This window comes from Maniola jurtina, chromosome 24 (assembly GCF_905333055.1).
Source record: "Maniola jurtina chromosome 24, ilManJurt1.1, whole genome shotgun sequence".
NCBI classification, from domain to species: domain Eukaryota; kingdom Metazoa; phylum Arthropoda; class Insecta; order Lepidoptera; family Nymphalidae; genus Maniola; species Maniola jurtina.
This window is the reverse complement of record NC_060052.1, coordinates 5,307,198-5,328,853: the sequence shown is the minus strand read 5'-3', so window position 1 is coordinate 5,328,853 and position 21,656 is coordinate 5,307,198. Positions and strand designations below refer to the sequence as shown.

The following is a 21,656-nucleotide window of genomic DNA, read 5'->3' as shown; positions in this document are numbered from 1 at the left end:
GTGCCGGCGCTCGCCGACATACGCACGGCACCCCCTTAGAGCGCTTTCCTGACAGTTTTAACAAAAAAAACACACCAAAAAGGCACAGCACGCCCGCCAGCTAACACCAACACAGACGAAGTCCCCCTTTTCTTGACAGATACTTTTAGAAATCCTGCGGGAACTCTCTAATTATCCGAGATATAAAGTGTCTTATATCAATTTCCATAGTGCAAACTATTTCTGTGCCTTTCATCAAGATTGCTTTCACAGTTGAGTTGGAAAAGGCACTTTCGCATATCTAATATTAATCATCATCCTCAACGACCTATCAACGGCCCACTACTGAACACAGGTGCAGGTATCTGAGAAAGGTTTATTTAGTATAATTCCGAAAAGATATATTACAGGTGCGTACCCTGGATCGTACCACCGACCTCCCAAATAGGAACCCGACGTCTTAAAGAATAGGCTATCACCGGTCGCTAAGCTGGAATTTCTAAAAATACTTTCTTATTCAAAAATCTACGAATAGACAAAATCTCCATGCAATATCTCAAGCTTCTTGACCTAGTTCAGCTATTCAGATTCTTCTTATATAGGTAACTAGAGGATGCCCGCGACTTCGTCCGCGTGGATTTAGATTTTTAAAGATCCCGTGGGAACTATTTGATTTTCCGGATTAAAAAGTTGCATAGGTCAATGCGTCCCTGTAGGACGCAAGCTACCTCGGTACCAAACATACAAATCGGTTGAGCGGATGGGTTTTTGGGAATCCCGTGGGAACTCTTTGATTTTCCGGGATAAAAAGTAGCCTATGTCCGTTCCCGGGACATCCATCCGCTTAACCGATTTGTATGATATTTGGTACCGAGGTAGCTTGCGTCCCTGTAATTGAATTGGCAACTTTTTATCCCGGAAAATCAAACAGTTCCCACGGGATCTTTAAAAACCTAAATCCTAAATAGGGATTTAGGGGTTTTCACCACTGAAGCTTTAAGATAAAGGCCATATAGGATCGCTCGGTCAATATACAAGGCTATATAAGTCAGTTGCGCCCATCGCGCGGGCAGTCTACTGTGCGGTGCACTTGCAACAGTGCCAGTGTGTAAAGGTGGCTGTGGTTTGTTTTGTTCGGTTCAGAGTGCGTGCGATTGTTTTTTTTTTTTGGTGACACTGAACTGGATTTATTTGTAAGTTTTAGTTTTTTTTTTTTCGGGAATTCGTTTTAATATTAAATAGCATAGTAATCTTAAGTAAAATTAGGGTTCCGTATTTTTTGTTAGGTAACATCTCCAAAAAAAATTATGTAGGTATTTTAATTTTTAACGGACTTTGAAATAAGATGATTTAATTCGGTGGTGCATGTTAATTTTTAAAATAAGAAATTTGATGAAGAGATTTCAATTCAATGGTGCATGTTAGTGGAGTTCAATATTTTGGATATTTGTATTTAGTAGGCAATGAGATGTTAGCTTTGCTAGGCCCCGACTCAAAAAACCTACAGTCGGTATTTGCATAAGTGAAAAAATCTTGATTGAGAAAAAAGTCATTGTTTTTTATTTATTTCGGAAAATAAGTTTTTATGCCCTAGTAAAATTAATTATATTCGGTCCCATCTTTTAGAACCTCGATAGCTCAACGGTTGAGGAGCGGACTGAATTCCGAAAGGTCGGCGGTTCAAACCCCACCCGTTGCACTATTGTCGTACCCACTCCTGGCACAAGCTTTACGCTTAATTGGAGGGGGAAAGGGGAGTATAAGCCATGATTAGCATGGCTAATATTCTTTAAAAAAAAACTTTTAAAAAAAAGGTAAGGGAAAACCTACAATTCACTTTAAATTTATAATGCTAAGTAGTTACCTACTACTACTAGTATATTTGGTAAAAACTACAATATATCCTTAGTATACCTTTTTAATTTCATCAAATATTTACTAGTAGTTTTTGAAATTTTCAAATGAAGATAACATAGTAGGTAGAGGTCTATGGTGCTGGCTTATATACCTACTATAATATAATAACAGAGCAAGATCCCACTGCCGTCAGACCTTCCTTATTTTTTGAGAAATAAAATGTGTGGGATAGAATAGTGTTAGTGTAGAGTAATAGTAGCATCAGCTACAAAAGTACCTGTTTAAAAATTTACTCTCTTTTATTAAAGTCTGACTGCTGATTTTCATGTAGGTAGGTATGTTTGACACAACATTGATAACAATTACTATTCAATACTGACTGACACTTCCTATCGGCAGTGATTTCCGCCAAATGCTTTAAAGCTCGCAAAAATAACAAAGTTTATCTTACTTATAGTCTAAGTCGTAATTTTTAGGGTTCCGTACATCAAAAGGAAAAACGGAACCCTTATGGGATCATTTTGTTGTCTGTCTGTCCGTCCATCCGTCGTGTCTGTCAAGAAATCCTGTTGACCTAGAATCATGAAAGGCAAGTAGGTAAGTCTTATAGCACAAGTAAAGGAAAAAATCCGAAAATCGTGAATTTGTGGTTACATCATTAAAAAAAATTAAAATGTGCTTAAATTTTCTTAAGATATCTCTATTCTCTACCAAGTGGGGTGTCATAATATGAAAGGGCTTTAAACAGATTTGTATTTATTTTTATGCATAATAGTTTTTGATTTATCGTGCAAAATGTCGAAAAAAATGTACGAGTACGAAAAATTTTCAAAGTACGATAACTATACCATGTGGGGTATCATATGAAAGGGCTTTACCTGTACATTCTAAAACAGATTTATACCTGAAAATGGAATTATACCAGAAAATACCTGAGTACAGAACCCTCGGTGCGCGAGTCCGACTCGCACTTGGCCGGTTTTTCTATTATGATACTCAGGAAATATACATAAAAATCCGCACTCATACATCAAGAAAAGTGAGTTATGTTTTAACGTGCCTTTAGCTACTGATATCTTCAAATTGACCCCCGATATAAGCTAGCAAATATGCGTGCATTACAAATACACATTAGCATTACTCTATCCCACGAATTGTTTCTCAGAAAACAAGATGAAGTTGAAAACTAAAACCCGACTGCGATCGTCTTAATAAACATACATACATACATAGTTAGACTACTAAAATCATAACCCTTCCTTTTGGCTTTGCCGCAGTCGGGTAATAAGGAAGGTCTGGCAGCAGTGGGATCTTAGACTATAACTGTTTACAACTTATACTATTACTAATTTAATTAGATCTCATAGGCAAAAAGTTCGGAAGTATTTTTTATACATTATTAACATAGAATTTGCATAATATTACCATTATTATGTTAATTTATTACTATAGATCACAACTCCATGCCTACAGTGCTGTTTTTATTAAAACAGCGGTACTTTTGACACTTCCTTAATTTTTTTGTGAGATTATAATTTTGTTCCTTTTGTTATTATGCCACAGAATGCTAAATACACTCATAGAAATGGTAACTACTGTTTTTTAAAATAATGAAATGAAGAATCTCCACAGAGCTTCCTATACGGATTTCAGTCTATAAACTAAAAAGCTCAGCAGTTCTTCAGTAACAAAAGATCGTACTACTAATACCTATTTATTATACGAAAAAATGAAAAAAATGAAAAATCTTTATTTAGAACTCTTTACAATTTTGCATTAGTTTCAAAACTGTGTTGCAGTTGTTAACGCCCACCTCCAGATTCGCATTTACTCCAATGCGAAACTCAGTCTGCCTTTTATCTTTTCATCCTCTTAACCGATTTTGGCGAAAGGTACAAAAATAACTTGCGTACTGGAGACGTATTTAAACTATGCATTGGGTGATTTTTATCCCAGAAAATCAAAGAGTTCTTACGGGATTTTTTAAAACCTAAATCCATATGGATGAAGTCGCTAGCATCTTATTTTGGAATGATCTTTTCCAAAATTAAAGCTAAATTAAAAAAGTACTGTCAAACACAGTAGTTTGTTAACTTAGAATATAAAGTTTAAATATGTTGATTACATATTATTATTATTGTATAAAGTCAACGCGTTAAAGATTTTGTTTTCTTCTATATTTATATCAAGAATTGTTCTCATGTTTGTTAGTGCGCTTTTGTTCTTTTTGAAAAAATAAACTCTTTAAACCTAACCTATCACCTAGTTCGTTCACAGAGTTCTTTACTTACAAGGTTTCTGATGACCTTTCTGACGTTGAGGTTGGTGGCGCTCAGTCTTACATTATCTTAGTTCTTAAGAGTTTCTTGCTGGTTCTTCTCGGTAGGAACGGCATTCCGAACCAGTGGTAGATTATTTTGACGATTCAAAAGCACTTGGTAAAGTTTAATTGAATAAAAACATTTTGAATTTTGAATATAATACCAGAGACCATCACCCTGGTGAAACCCATCTCACTACAGAGCCGACGATTCATGAAGATGTCGCTTAGGAAATTAGGATTAGAGACCGATTATATTAATTGGTTATGGAAAAATTAAATTAAATCATTTTGCTGACGTTAAAATTCTACACAATACTCGTATATTGAGCGTCTCTGCATGTTTAATCGACATGACAATTTGAACACTTCCTTATTCTTTGTTAGGTTATTATCGAACTGATCGTAAATCTAATCTATGAATGAATTTGAAGCGATGTGCTATTTAAATGTAGAGAGATAATTTCTGGGGCATTATTAGTAGTATGCTTGCTAGCGGAATTACCTAAAGGAAACTGCTAGCCGACGCAAACTGCTGTATTTCCGCTCTGAGCAGCCACGCTGATTCTTCACTCAGAATATGAACCAGCCTTTCAGACAGTATAAGGTCTAGTTCATAATATTTTCGCAAACGCGGTCAACTAAATCATGCCAATAGAATACGACACAAATCTTTGAACCAGATTTATGATCCGATAGTAGAATCCATATTATTGTATTATACTATAGCTGATGCCCGCGATTTCATCCACGTGGATTGAAATTTTCAAAAATCAAATGGTAACTCTTTGATTTTCCGAAATAAAAAGTAGCCCATGTGCTCATCCTGGATATTATCTATCACCGTTCCACAGCCGAATCCGTCCAGTAGTTTTGCGTGAAGGAGTAACAAACATACACACACGCATATATATAAACTTTCGCCTTCATAATATGAATTACTTATAATACATTCGCAAAGAGTTCGTTTCATGTAAAAATAGAAACGAAACCCAAGGCAGGTAGTTTGTAGTAATAAAAAAATACTTAACAATCTGAACTGAATTCTTTATTAACTCGATGCATTTAATTTATTGTTTCTGTAGCAAACAATTATTTGAGATAAGAATACCAATTAATTAGCATACCTAGATAGTTTAAGGTAATTTGGGAAGTGTTTATTTGTTTAACGATATGTTTATTATTGACTGCGAACACTTTAGATAAAACTTGTCTACGAAGATTAAATCATCATTCAAACCTGCGTTACAAAAGCGACTACGAAGCGGAACGTCAGCCGCGCGGCGCGGTCGCTGGTGCCATACACACCTACGCGACTTAGAACAGTCGTAGGTGAGCTTTATAGATTCGCTTCATTGACGCTCCCGCATCGCGCGTTCAGGAAGTGCAGACGTGTGGTCATAGCTTTATTTTCCTTTCAATAAGATTGCCTTTACTTTGATTTATTGAGGTAACTAGGTATTGCGAGCTACCTATAATTGCATTCTAAAAATTTGTGTAGTAAAAAGGATGGGATTAAAATATGTTGAACAATTAATATAAGAGTAATAAAGAAACAATATGCGGATATAGAACCTCGATAGCTCAACGATTGAGGAGCGGACTAAATTCCGAAAGGTCGCCGGTTCAAACCCAACCCGTTGCACTATTGTCGTACCCACTCCTGGCACAAGCTTTACGCTTAATTAGTCATGATTAGCATGGCTAATATTTTTTTTTAATTTTTTTTTAAAGTATGTGTATGTAGTGTGTATTCTATTGCACCACAAAACACAAATGACAGGTTGCAAAAAAAGAAAAATTTATAGGTACACATGTAAACAATAGACTTATTATATTATTTATATCGATGGGTAAAGTACTTAAGGTGGCGTGTACACCGTTGTTAGAATTACGAATAACTCATAAATATTAGTTTATAAAATATAATTATTTTGATCTACTCGAAGCGATAGTGTGTCAATGCCGAATGGTTGCGAAATAAAGTGCCCTCAGTAATGCAGAACTGCCTACTTGTCAGAAGTCTATTTACTTTGATCTTAAGCATTATACCTACAGAGGTAAGATTAAGTATTCATAGCTGCTGAGACGTGACGGTGGACTAGTCTAGAGATTTTTTTTAAGAATATTAAAAAAAAAATTATTGAATTTTATTTTATTTGAAACTTTCATTCAACTTTTGTAAAATAACGAAGTTCTGCCCCTCACGGGCTCTTAGTTCATACTACACTTTTTACCTGATATCTGCTAAAGCCACGATGATCCAAACTTCTTAGTCGCTAATCGTTTCTACCTGCGTAGGGGACAATGCGCATTGAAACTTTCATTCAGCTTTTATAAAATAACGAAGGTCTGGGCCTCACGGGCTCTTAATTTATGTTGTCACATAACTATATCAGGTTACTAGGTTAATATAGGACCGCCTAGTAGGTATATTTCTGTTGAACTCTACAAAGAAAGATAAAATGCTTTGTCGATGATCTTGACCTCATGCGGAAGAGATTCATTAAAATTTCTTGAACGTCATCGAATTCTTATAATATCGACGCGTTCGAGTTGCTTTGTTTTGGTCACTTATCTGGATATAAAGAGTCGTATAGAGAGCTTTTTATCCCGGAAAAGCAAAGAATTCCCAAGGGATTTTTGAAAAACCAAAATCCATACTGACAAAGTCGCGAGCATCATCTAGTGTAAGATATTATTGTTAGTATTTATTATATACTAGCTGTGCCCGCGACTTCGTTCGCGTGGAATTCTTTAAATTGACATAACTTTTTTATGGTGCAGAGCTGGTTAGGGTGCCCAAATTCACATACCTGGGTCATGTGGTTACAGCAGACATGAAAGATAACTGTGACATAGACAGGGAACGGAGGGCGTTGGCGGTTAGAGGGAATATGATAGCTCGCAGATTTGCACGTTGCACAAAAGAAGTTAAGGTCACTTTGCTCAAGTCCTTTTGTCAGAGCTTCTACACGTGCAGTCTGTGGGTTGACTATACCCAAAAATCTATAAACGCTCTCCGAGTCCAGTATAATAACATCTTCAGAATAATGTTGGGACTGCCTCGATACTGTAGCGCGTCCGGTATGTTTGCGGAGAACCGTGTAGACGGTTTCTTCGCAATAATGCGGAAACGGATCGCCTCAATTAAAAGCAGGCTGGAGAGAAGTCCCAATATTATCCTGAAGGTGATAGCAGACAGACAGGACAGCGCTCTCAAAGCGCACTGGATGTCTGCATTAGTTAATAAGTATATTAATTATATTAACTAACATAGAATAAGTTTCTTACTAACATACATTACATTATAATTTAGTTACTAACATAGGTTAAGATGTTTACTAACATAATATTGTGGGCCTTTGTTGCTTAAATAAATAAAGATATTATTATTATTATTATTTATGAACCGATTGACATGAAATAAACACTAAATATTAAGTGAAGCTTACTACAATATATTAGTGAAAACCGTATCTAAATCGAATAAGCCGTTTCTGATATTAGCGTGCACAAACACACAGACAAACAGACACACAGACAAAAAAAAATTAATTACAATTTCGGGTTCGGCATCGATATAATAACAACCCCTGCTACTTTTTTTTATATATTTCCATTGTACAGGCACCACTTTTCTACAATTTTATTATATGTATATAGAATAGTGATACACATAGGAGCTACGATATCTTTCTGCTGACTCATATTATAGAATAGAATGGTGATTGCGCACCAATTCAAGAAGTAAATAATACTTAGATTCATCGGTGCACACCACTACACATCGGCTATTATGTAGGCTTGTAGGTAATTTATAATTAGCTACAATTTATTTAGGCTTGTAGGTAATAGTCTAGTTTTATGCCTATCATTTCATGAATTATTGTAATTAACAAGGAACAGCCTAATCTCAGTCTTATTAAAAGGAAAAGCTGACTGACTGACTGAATGAATGACTGATCTAGTAATACACAACTCAAACTCCACATGGATCGGGCTGAATTTCGGCATGCAAATCAGATCGCTGTTGATGCAGACATTCGCTAAGCAAGGATTTTTGAAAATTCAACCCCTATGGCTAAATATGAATATGAATTATATGGATTAGTATGGATAATAATATGGATCATGTAGGTTGATTAATCGGTCGGTAATTAGTAGTCGGTCAAGTCAAATACAGTTATGTCACCTGCATAAAACTGCATCCCAATTGCAATTTTGCAGTCAAAATCCAGGTTGTTTATCTAGATTCTAGACCTTAAGTGGAAATACCTTTAAGGTATAATTATTTTACTACTTTTAGTATAAAAACTACTTTCAAGGCTCTGACTGCCACAACCAGTTAAAATTAAAGCAATTAACAAAATAGGTCAGCACAGGTTCACATAATTGCCGCTTAGGGTTATTCAATAATTGCTTTTTATCATCAAAAGATTGTTTATAATACTTAATTGAATTAATGTACCTACTTTAATGCAAGAATACCAAGGTCTCTGGCTCACTTAACGGGTCGATGTACCGAGTCCTGTGTATTTTTTTTATGTCTTAGGCTGAGATCTATAGACCGCACTTTGACTTTGCTTAGACTTAAGTCACTGTTAAAACGAGACAGCGTTATACCGCGGACATAAATGTGTCTCGTTTTAACTGAAACTTAAGTCTAAGCAAAGTCAAAGTGTGCTCTATAGATTACAACCTTAGTTAAGTGTCTCTATAGACACTATAGATACTTTTGTCTATAGTGTCTATGGTGTATATAGTGACTTTAGTTACTGGTATAGTATGTGAAACTAAATCACTTGGTGGCACATTTTTGCCACGGCTAAAATCACCAAGCACACTCAATTTAAAACTGGAACCTGGACTTCCCCCTTATAGTAGTACTAGCTGATGCCCGCAGCTTCGCCCGCGTAGATTGGTCAGATCCCCTGCAGCATCAGGATTGAGGAGTTGGACTCCAAATTTTTTATGAAACACTGTCGCAAAGTTCCTCTATCGATTAAAAAACAAATGACGCAAATCGGTTCAGAAATCTCGGAGATTTCGGTGTACATAGGTAGAAAAACACAACTCCCTTTTTGAAAGTCGGTTAAAAAAGTAGCCTATGTTACTCCCTGGTCAATTCTCTAATTGTCTGTGAAAATCCCGTCAAAATCGGTTCAGCCGTTCCCAAGATTAGCCTTTTCAAACAGACAGACAGACAGACAGACAAAAATTTTAAAAACGTGTGATTCAGTTATAGTATCGTTCAAATAACCATATGACCTTAATATGCGATAGTTATTTCGAAATTACAGACAGACACTCCAATTTTATTTATTAGTATAGATGAGAAGTGTTCACTACTGCGAAAGGGAAATCGTAATAAAACGTCGATGTAACTAAACAAGTCGTATTTAAACAAGATGAAGTTAAAAAATTTTTGGATACCTCCACTTATTTTTATGTAACATCCGATGTCAATTTTTTTCATATAAAATATGCCTAGCCCATTTATCAAAATCGGCCCAGTACTTTAGGTACTACGGTGGAACACACAGAATTGTATCCAGATTCACACATACATACATACTTACATATATACATACTTACATATTATATACATACTTACATACATACATACATAGACTGCTAAAATCATAACCCTTTCTTTTGGCTTTGCCGCAGTCGGGTAAAAAATACAGCAATATTGAACAATTCATTTTTCTTTCATTCATTCTTTATTCAACCATAACTTCTAAATGTCTGAACAGATTTGGATGTTAGGGTATCGTTAGAATTCTTACGTATCATCCCGAGTGACCGTGACTATATTTTTAACCAACTTCAAAAAAGGAGGTTCTCAGTTAGTCGGAATCTTTTTTGGAAAAAAAAATCAGTTCGGCACCATTTTCAAATGTAAAAAGTTTTACCTTTTTTGGCACGGCAATCGGGTTTTTTTTATTAGGTACCTACCTACTTACGGATTGCTTGCCGTTTAGCTGTAATCCATACTAATATTATAAATGCGAAAGTGTGTCTGTCTGTCTGTCTGTCTGCTACGTTTTCACGGCCCAACCGCTGAACCGATTTTGATGAAATTTGGTACAGACATGGGCAACATCCCGGAGAAGGACCTAGGCTACTTTTTATCCCGGAAAATCAGAGTTCCTGCGGGATTTAAAAAACCGAAATCCAGGCGGGCGAAGCCGCGGGCATCCTCTAGTTGGTAATTAAAAGGCAAGATGTTCATAATTTAAATCCAAAGACTTGGAAAAGCACGACCTCGGATTGTAATAATATAATTTGGGCAAACAAGTTCACGTAGGGTCGATAACCAACCCAACTCACAAACTTTTTGCTCTTTTGCAGGTATTTAATTTAAAAATAAACAACTTTTAAATTTTTAGTATCGAAGCACTAAACTTTGAGGCAGGCAGTAATGTACAGGGTGTAACCAGAACGCTAGCAAAAACTAAGCGTTATTATTATACTACTTAAACACAATCCAATGCTATTTACCTTAATAAATAAATTGCCTTATTTTGTAATTTTAGTGATTTAGTATTTTTCAAACCCGCAATGTATAGCGCGCAAAATTCGAGTCAATGCCCCACCTACGACGCGGCATTGACTCCGAGTGGCCTACTTACGCCACGTTCGTTGACCGCTAGCGTCAGTCAGATGTTTTATTTGCAATACATTGTGAACTTTTAAAAATCACAGGATTTTTTATTTATTATTTTTCATTTTTAATTTTTTTATCTTTAATGTGAATTTGTGGTAACATCATCACAAAAAAAAAGAATTCTTGTACAGAACCCTTAATACGTGAGTTTGACTCGCACTTGATCTAGTTTTTTAAATAATGAAGCAATTTCCGAGCAAGTGGTAGGAAAGGTTTGTTATTTCCTTACCTAATTAAATATTTGACTCTAAAAGTACGTATTTACCCACCTAAGAATATTGATTTTATCGTAAATCGAAAAATATGTACCTATCGAAGGCATTAAACTAGCGTTTTAAGGTTTAATGAATAGTTAATAATTGATTGTTATCGTTATGTTCCTTTGTAGTTATGATTGAGGTCGCGGAATTAACCTTAACCTGCTACTGGTATTATTTAACTATTACTGGGACTTGAAAAACGAAAATGTTTTTATTGTCTAGCTGTGACCTAGTTTAGATAAATTGGATCATTCAATATCAATGATTAACTGCACAAAAAATAGTCATTGAATGATTTTTTAACTATTTTAATGAACTATATCAAAGTATCTGCCTAAACATTAGATAAATAAGAATTAATAAAAACAAACCCATTTAACAGTTTACACCTGTGACTTTGTCCGCGTGGATTTAGGTTTCATCTATCAAATCACTGAGATTTGGTGCTGAGATTATTGTCAGCTTTTATCTATCTAGAAATCTAGCTAAAATCTGTTGTCCGAACTGTTGCGCGTTGATAAGATAATCGGTGGTTTGAACTGTAGGTACGTTCATTCGTGCGTGTTGATTTAGGTTTTTAAAAATGGGTTCAATTTAAGTGCTCACCAAAGTAATTTTTAGACCCCTAAGACCAAGTTCCAAAATAATTATACACTCATCAGAATAACGTGTTTGGCCCCGTATTTCTCCACGAAAAAAAATGCAACTCTTTTATTTTTACCCGACTACGGCAAAGCCAAAGGAAGGTTATGGATTTTAAAAGTCTATGTATGTGCATATGTGTGTAGGTTTGTATTTATGTGTGTTCCACCGTAGCGCCTAAACTACTGAGCCGATTTTGAGGTGTCAATCGATTCGCTATTATGGTCCGGGTGGAATAGGCTACATTTTATTTGAAAAAAATCGACCTGACGGATGTTGTAACTTGCACCCAAAAAAGTAGAGGTTTCCAAAATTTTTTTTTTGCTAATTGTACCTATCGAGTGGGATTTCAAATGAAAGAGGAAAAATTCTAAGTTCATAAATATAAATTGCAATGTTAAAAATCAACGACCGATGACGAATCACATATATTATTTATTAATCACATTATATTAGCGCGAGCAGATACGATTTGCATTTCTAATACCCTGTTTAGATTTCTGTGGATCCGCTAAACAAGCAGTCAGATAGGTAAACCGGCTTCTGTATGACCTACCTAATAGTTCAAGTTCATTACATAAGCCCCTTCACGACTGAACGTGAAAAGTCAAAGAGAATGTAGGAATATACCTACTGTAAGGTAGGTAACTACCTATGCTACACATCCTACCCAATATTATAAACGCGAAAGTTTGTATGTATGGATGGATGTATGGATGTTTGTTACTCTTTGATGCAAAAACTACTGGCTGGGAATGGAGATAGATTATACCATGGATTAACACATAGGCTACTTTTTATCCCGGAAAATCAATGAGTTCCCACGGGATTTTTAAAAACCTATATCCACGGAAACAAAGTCGCGGGCATCAGCTAGTACCTATTATAATACTACTTACATGATGCTCGCGGCTACGGACAGTCGGACAGACAGACAAGACAAACTTTTATGCTTTTTAGGTATCGATCCTTAAAAATTAATAGGCGCTAGGTGCTTGCTATTTTAACCTTGTCTATCACATCCGAATTAATCTGTATTAAACCCTACCCTATACGTGTTCTGAGCACTCACGATGATTTCACATAATTATTTTAACATGTCTCACACGCACTAACCTATACGGCCATGGTGAGATAAAGGATAGTAAGTATACTATGTTTGAAACACTTTGTATTATTTGTATGAATAAAGCGCGGAAAAGAATTTAAGGTCGATGTAATCAATCAAGCCCTTGCTTATGATCTCTTATCGTAAGATAATATCATTATTCATTTTGTTTTATTTGTAAACAGTGAAAAGTCTTACACGTGCCAATTAAATTTAGGCTGAGGTGGTTCCGTACAGGTCTTATTTCTATTTTTATTTCAATGAGACATACCTATCTTACCTACTTATAAATTTTACTAGGTAAAGACGCAATGAGATGATAGAGTAAAAACAAGCTAACACATAAGGGCCAACGCATTTAGATGGTGTGAAGTCGACGTTAATAATTTTGATAACAACATAAAATCAATTTCATGTAAAGTACGTCGGCATACAGTTGAAATTGGTTCACTAATACACCGAAAACATTACACGTGAGCCGCGCGGCGCGAAAGCTTAGCTTGAGCTTTGAGCTTTATTATAAAGAAATCGAAAGAAGAGCGCTTTGGCTCTACTTTTTTACTAGAATAGTATTGTAAATTGTAAAACTCCAAGAATTGCATTGCAATTTAAACAACAGATGAGGTTATGAGGAGTTCTTTACCTATCAATATGCCTTTGATACTAATAACTAATTAATCATAATATTCGAACACATAACTCTAAAGTAAGTGGTGTTCATTATGATTTGTTATAAAATGGTAATTGAGTCGATTAAATTATAGGGCACTGTTACTTTGGTTCGGTCCCAGTCTATACCGGTAACGTCAAAGTCCAAACCTGCACAAGTTTTAAGTTCATCCGGATTTTTTATGCTCTGTGTCCTTAAAAAATACACGTTCCTAGGTATGTGGATAAGTAAAAATTAATACTTTTTTTAATTATCATATTTATGTGATACTAGAGGATGCCATGTCTGTACCAAATTTCATTAAAATCGGATCAGCGGTTGGGCCGTGAAAACGTAGCAGACAGACAGACAGACAGACAGACAGACACACTTTCGCATTTATAATATTAGTATGGATAAGCGCCCGCCCACGATTTCGGTTTCAGATCTGGAGGGAATATTGTGAAAAACATTTTAGAACTGACATTGATTTAGAGATTAAGGGTGCATTTCCACTGATGCAGAGCTGAGCGGAGTGGGACGGAGAAGAGTAGTGAAAAGTGCCAAGTGTTTCCATTGAAGCGGAGCGGATCGGAGTTGAGCTGAGTTGAGCAGATTAGAGCTACATTGAGCCGTGTTCCGATCAATCAAAGTCTACCCTACCGGTCGTGCCGCACCGCCGCGCTCCGTCCCGCTACCCTCCGCTCTGCACTCACAGTTTGCACTGATGCGCAGTGATGATTTCGAGCACTGTGATTGGCCAATTCACTGTCCGCTCCGCTCAACTCCGCCCAGCTCCGCGTCAGTGGCATATGATTATCCACCAATTCTATATCAATGTATTCAGCAATATAGCCAACCTCACTAATCTGAGTTAATTGAAAATCCTCTTATACACTAATTGGAACTAGCATTTCCTTCATAAATTTACATTATTAAGTTTAATAGCTCGATACGTTCATAACTAAATATCTTTAATCCAATTAACAGTGCATAAATCCGACATTGATTGCAGAGATAGATATTCATTTTTTTATTCTAAAATAATAAGATATAGATAAACTTGTACAGTGTAAAGATAAGTTTGTAAATAAATAGACATAGAAATAAAACTAATTATGAATTAGGTACTCCGTAGAGTACCTAATTCATGCTTACTTATGCGTTTCTAATCTAATGCGACCCTACTACTAACCTCCGCCGTCCGTTCGTCCGTCTGCCCGTCCGTCTTCTGTCCGTCTGTCAGCAGGCTATCACACTAATATTATAAAGGCGAAAGTTTGTATGTGTGTGTGTGTGTGTCTGTGTGTGTATGTTTGTTACTCCTTCACGCAAAAACCACTGGACGGATTTGGCTGAAATTCAGAATGTAGATAGATAATATCCTGGATTAGCACATAGGCTACTTTTTATCCCGGAAAATCAAAGAGTTCCCACGGGATTTCGAAAAACCTAAATCCACGCGGACGAAGTCGCGGGCGTCAGCTAGTACTTCATAAACTGTAATAGCCAATAGGTAGAGAGTTAAAATTTTCACAGAATATGTATTTCTATTTTCTATTTTGCCCTATCACAAAAAATAATAAAACGTTCAAAATGGCCGCTATGAATAAAAAAACCGGCCAAGTGCGAATCGGAGTCTGTTTTAGAATGTACAGGTAAAGTCCTTTCATATGACACCCCACTTGTAATAGTTATCTTACTTCGAAAATTGAAACACATTTAAATTTTTTTTTAACGATGTCATCACTAATTCACGGTTTTCAGATTTATTCCTTTACTTGTGCTATAAGACCTACCTACCTGCCTTTCATGATTCTAGGTCAACGGGAAGTACCCTATAGGTTTTCTTGACGGACGAATAGGCGGACGGACGGTCAGACAGACAGACAACAAAGTCAGACAGATAGTCAGATAGACAAGATCCTATAAGGGTTCCGTTTTACCTTTTCAGGTACAGAACCCTAAAAAACTAAAAAGTACTAAGGTACCCTTCATGTGCGAGTCTGACTCGCACTTGGCCGGACCTTTTTTAAATTATAATCTAGCACTTGGCTGCAATCAGACCTGCTGGCAAGTGATGATGCAGCCTAAGATGGAGCGGCTTAGCCTATAGAAGATGCCTATTCACGCATATACCGATATTAAAAGTAATAAATAGTACAGATAACCTATACTGCAGTTCGTAAGATAGCAGTACTGTGTCAATGCCCTACGGTCCACTTACCTATTATTTATTATATTTAAGCCCCACCCCAAAAAGAGGGGTGTTATAAGTTTGACGTGTGTATCTGTGTATCTTTCTGTGGCATCGTAGCTCCTAAACTAATAAACCGATCTTAATTTAGTTTTTTTTGTTTGAAAGGTGGCTTGATCGAGTGTTCTCAGCTATAATCCAAAAAAATCGGTTCAGCCGTTTGAAAGTTATCAGCTCTTTTCTAGTTACTATAACCTTCACTTGTCGGGGGTGTTATAAATTTTTAATTTACACTTGTTTATATATTCTGAAATACCTACCTACTAGAGTTCTGTCTTGCAACTATTGTAAAACCTACGTTCTATGAATACCATACCAATGACAAGATATTTCAGAGAGTGTGCTGAAGATCTATTCGACCTAGTTACCCCCGTGCCATTTTACTTACTATCGATAATCTAACCACGAGGCTTGCTAATCTACTCTATCTACTAATCAATCTACTAATCTACCTATACTTAGACGAAATCCGACGAACTCGGACGAAGCGATTTGCTTCCCCGGTTTCTAATACGCACTGCTACAATATGGTATGGCTTCCGGCCTCCGTTTTTCCACGCTTGCTATAAAATTGGTACATACTTTCAAAAGGAGAGTGAGTATAGGCACTTTCTGGGCAGGCGCGCTCCACCTTAGCATCAGCTCCTGCGCAAGTGCGCATGCCTATACTTACCTATAGTTATTTAAAAAAATATATAAGCTAAGACCTTATGTAAGGCCGTGACAAATGTTTATAAATATGAAATATCTAGACAAAACGAGATTTTATTTAAGCAACCACGTGTTTTTCGAGCACTTGTTGGTGAGACCTTGCCTTCGAAATCATAATATTTCCAATAATAATTAAATAGGTATACTTATTCGGCCGGAATTTGCGACTTTCTGGAAATTTATAGAACAACGCAGTGTAAAGTTCGATTTATTTAGACTTATTTTAAAAATTCGACAATCGTTCGATCGATTCGAGTCGATCATTGAAGTATTTTTAGTCGGAATCGAAGTAGGTATTTACCTAAATGTTTCCGTTGGCAGTGGCACCCTTTTTATTAACCGACTTCAAAAAAGGAGGAGGTTTTCAATTCGTCGAAATCTTTTCTTTATTTTCGGGTACAGAACCCAATTACTAAGCCTTCGCTGTCTCGGTAGATCTGAATAGTTAGACCATCAACATCATCATCATCATCATCATCAGCCTGTGGATGTCCACGGCTGGACAAAGCCCTTCCCTAAAGAGCGCCACCACACCCGGTCCTCAGCCCTCCTCACCCAGCCACTTCCCGCCAGCCGCTTAATATCATCGGTCCATCGTGCTGGAGGGCGTCCCACACTACATTTGCTTAAACGCGGACTCCACTCAAGGACTTTCCGGCTCCAACGGCCATCGCCTCTACGACAAGCATGGCCTGCTTAGCGTAGAGTTAGACCATAGTTAGACGCAAATCACACAAATGCGGGGCAAGGCAAAGGCGAAGTTTGATACAAAATTCACAAAGCGTCGCTTTCATAAATGTATGAGTAAAGTCGAATTCACACTACGAATTTAGTAGCATGATATTAGTTTTAATAGAGGCTAGCTTTAAGTTTCATTATAATATCTTCATTTAAAAAAAAAAAACATGACATTAATATCATAAGAAAACGCGTAAGCGTCTAATTTTGTGCGTATTGAAATAAGTTGCGTGACATTAATCTCAACATGCATGAAAGTAATTTCGTAATGTAAATTTACGCAGACGTACGTTACGCAGATGTTACAATGGGGCAGACGTGTTCTGGAGTGGAGACCGCGTACCGGTAAGTGCAGTGTGGGACGACTTCCAGCCTGCTGCCCGGCTAGCATGGGCAGTAGATAAAAATTATATCCCCCAATTATACCCACTGATGTCATAGAAATCAGTGGATATAATCGGGGGATATAATTTTTATCTACTGCCCATGCTAGCCGGGCTGGACCGATGACCTGAACAAGGTAGCGGGAGCGGGTGGATGAGGAAGGCGGAGGACCGTGTTTGGTGGCGCGCTCTTGGAATGGCCTATGTTCAGCAGTGGACGCATACAGGCTGATTGATTGGACAGGATTGAAACCTATGCAGTTTTGAAGCGGCACTATTATCAGCGCTACACCTACACCACACCTTTACCTTACACCTCTTCTGTGTAATTTGCGCCTTAGAGGTGCGCGCCAGGAAGCGAAGTCGAACTCCCAACCTCCTGCATAGGAGGTCAACATCTTAACCACTACCTATGCCACCATCGCGCATTTAAGGTACCTACATACAATATTAAAATATACCTAGGTACCAAGCAACAAAAAACAATTAACAAAAAAAATTAAAATCGGTTCATTCGTTTAGGCGCTACGAGGTCACAGACAGATACACAGATACACACGTCAAACTTATAACACCCTCTTTTTGGGTCGGGGTTAAAAAAAGATGTTCAAAAGATTTCAGAAATTGATAGTAATCCGGAAAATAATAAATGGATCCAAGACGATGATAATAACATCAATGTAAAGCATGTTAGCTGATTTTTATGTTTTTGTGCGACTCAAAATCTAAGATCAGACCTTCAGCCACTTCCGACAAAACAAGGCGAGTGCATGGAACATTCATTGTAGGCACTTAACTTTGTTTGGATGGTACCTCTGCGATAAGTGGTTTTGTATTGAATCACTATTCACTATAAGTACTTAACGTATTATAAATGCCTAAGTGTTTGTTAGTTTGTCGGGTGTCCGTCAATCACGCCACAACAGAGCAACGGATCGACCTGATTTTTTTCCATGGATTTAGCAAAATGCCTGGAGAGTGACATAGGCTAGTTTTCATGCCGGAAAACCAACCACCGGATTTTTCCTTTAGTCTTGTGCTATAAGACATTGCACCTGCCCAATGTCATGATCCTAGATCAACGGGAAGCGCCGTAGACTACTTAGAGGTGTTGCATCTCCCAAGTTGACAGACACGACAGAGCAACAGACACACAGACAACGAAATACCCATAGGTTTCCTTTTTTCCTTTTGAGGTACGGAAACTTAAAAACAGGGAAATACAGGTAATTAAGCTCTAATAATCTTGCTTACGCCGGAAATATTATGTGCATATTTTCTGTTATTGGCCAAATAATTAAGTACCGTAAAAAAGAATCCGATAATTAACACATTTTGTTAACCTTCCCAAGAAGGTGATGTAAACCATCCCTGTACCAAATATCGTCGGATAGTTAACAACCCTAATAAACGTTTTTACATAACTTAGCATTGCAGCGTTACATAAAGAAATCGAGTGTCGTAAATTAAACTTGACATTGCCTCGTCTTGTTAAATTGTGTAATAGAGAGAGCCAGTGCGGGCCAGAATTTCGTTATTTTATAAAAGCTGAAAGTTTCTCTACGTATTGTTCCCAGCACATGGTGGCTTTGGGAGATAACACTAATAAAGTGTAAAAAATCTTACGTCAAAGTATAAAGTCTATTTTTGTATATTTTCTTCGGAAAAGTATTAGAAATCATGTCATGCATTGTCAGATACTAATACCCATATTCACAATCATTACTATGAGACGATGACAGATGACTGTGTCACGTCAATTTACAATGATCTGATTGGTGGGACCTACACTATGCGTTCGAGCGCACTGTGAGACCTCATAGTAATGATTGTGAATACGGCCGTTAGTGTCGTGGCAACCCCCTGCCAGACGTTAAAGTTTAAAAGTTTAAGGGCGTCTGGCAGAGGGGTTGAATAACAGACAATACGCAGAGAAACTCTCGGCTTTTTTAAATAACGAAGGTCTGGCACCCGCTGGCTCTTAGTCCATAATGAATGAAGTTGCACTTGAATCTGAACGCGCAGTACATATGCGATTACTCGGAGTCCGAAACTATTGGGTAATGTTCTAATGTGCGAAGGCCGTTCGCCGTGGTTTATGAATTTAATGACCGGTTACGACATAACCGACCCTACGATGTGTTCTCGATCGATGCGCTACGGTGTTACCTCTTTGAAGTTTTAAAATAGACAAGTGTAAATTAAAAATGTATAACACCCCCGACAAGTGAAGGTTACAATAACTAGAAAAGAGCTAATAACTTTTAAACGGCTGAACTGATTTTCTTGGATTATAGCTAAGAACTCTCAATCAAGCCACCTTTCAAACAAAAAAAAAAACTAAATTAAAATCGGTTCATTAGTTTAGGAGCTACGATGCCACAGACAGATACACACGTCAAACTTATAACACCCCTCTTTTTGGATCGGGGGTTACAAAGAGTTGAAATATTTTTTATTATTATTTTATATTCACATCAACATAAGAGTTTTTTTTAATAAAATAAACTTACATCTAAATTAAAACTAAAATCAAATAAAAATAATTAAATTAAAAACTAAATTAAATCTAAAACCTCATCGAGACCACCGCAGCGAGGCATTGTACCCAAGATGCTGGCGGCATTAGCATTAGAGTATATTTATAATTCATACTTAATCATATAAATAATATTAATATCTTGCTCTACCTACATAACTATGAAAAGTTGCCTGTAGTTTTATATGCAATTTTCTTACACTTTTTTATAAAATTAACCTCATCATACTAAAATATGAATTTCAGTAAACATCTGACTTATTTAAATCGTACCGTTTTAATAGTACCATAGTAGTGGTCCGACCCACTGTTTACAACCATAAGGCCAACCAACTCGACTCGCAAAATTAACTCCATGCACAAAATTAGTGTAATCAAACTGTGTTTGCAAGTTTTTGACAAGTACTTATTTTGGTAGCCTAAGTAGATTTTAATTTTTTTGACCTCTACTCTCTCTATACACTTCATTACACCATACATTATGAATAGTACGGATGCAGTCTAGACTCCAAATGCAGGCTAAATTGACCTGAAAAAACCAATACAAGGTAAACGACTAGATTAAGGCGACAGGTACAACCTTTAACGCTTGGCTTAGTGGGTGCCTTCAGCACCCTTAGATTTTATAGATTTCTAGGATCGAAACACCATGAAACAATTAGAGTAGATAGATAGATGGAAAGTCTTTATTGCACAGAAAAAAGAAAAACAAAGGAACTAGAACCTAACAATATTTATGTAAAGGCGGCCTTATTGCAATTTTTAGTAGGCAACATTTGATGAGAGGAGTGAACGTCACCAAACTGGACAGGAGAGAAACTGAAGGGGCAGTCATTGATGAATGGGCGATGGAGCACTCACTACCCACCACAGCCACGCCCACCGTATCCTCGTGTTTCGGGGGTATGAGCGCCTCAACTTCCTGAGACTATGACCCATGGATGCATCTACTGTGGTCTCTGCTTGGGCTCAGAGGGACGCGAAGGCGATCATCCCCTCCTGCCAGAGCAATTAGCCATGGCTAACAATATCCCATGCAGAGAAATATTAACCATGTTCCAGGGTACATAGTTACATAGCCGCAACACTCAGGCACACGGGGAGGTTACCTGGCTGGTACCCCCGGCCCTGGCAGAGCTATCCTGCCACAAGGGGTTGTTTAATCGATCGAATAGATCGGGGATTATATTATGCCATCAGATGCTCAATTAGTATAATATTCACATTAGGCCAAAGACCTGTTTGCCGTTGGCTACCGTTAATCAAAACAAAGACAAAAAACTTACTGGTTCGTATTTTGCATAGTAAAAACGAAACCACTTTTAGTTTCATTCCCACTCTTAGGTATTCGTTGAGGAAGTCTTAAATATGTATAGGTAGGTACCTAGTCCATTTAAAATTAATCCATTCTTTCCGTCTGTATATTATCTTATTACAGCTCACCCGTTTAACCGATTTTGATGAAACAAAGTTTCCATCCCGAAAATTAATATAGGCTACTTTTCGTCCAAGAAAATTAAAATTTTTCCGGCAAAAATGT

At 37.0% G+C, this 21,656-nt stretch overlaps 1 protein-coding gene across 2 annotated transcripts in view; it reads left to right on the top strand.

The window, feature by feature from the left end:
• The first annotated feature begins 1,043 nt into the window (after positions 1-1,043).
• The window catches only part of LOC123877876 (linear gramicidin synthase subunit D), a 55,310-nt gene continuing 34,697 nt past the window's right edge, over positions 1,044-21,656 (top strand). For both annotated transcript variants that reach the window (XM_045924810.1, XM_045924809.1), the window contains exon 1: positions 1,044-1,172. The gene's annotated coding sequence lies outside the window, so the exon portion shown is untranslated. The remainder of the gene's footprint in view (positions 1,173-21,656) is intronic.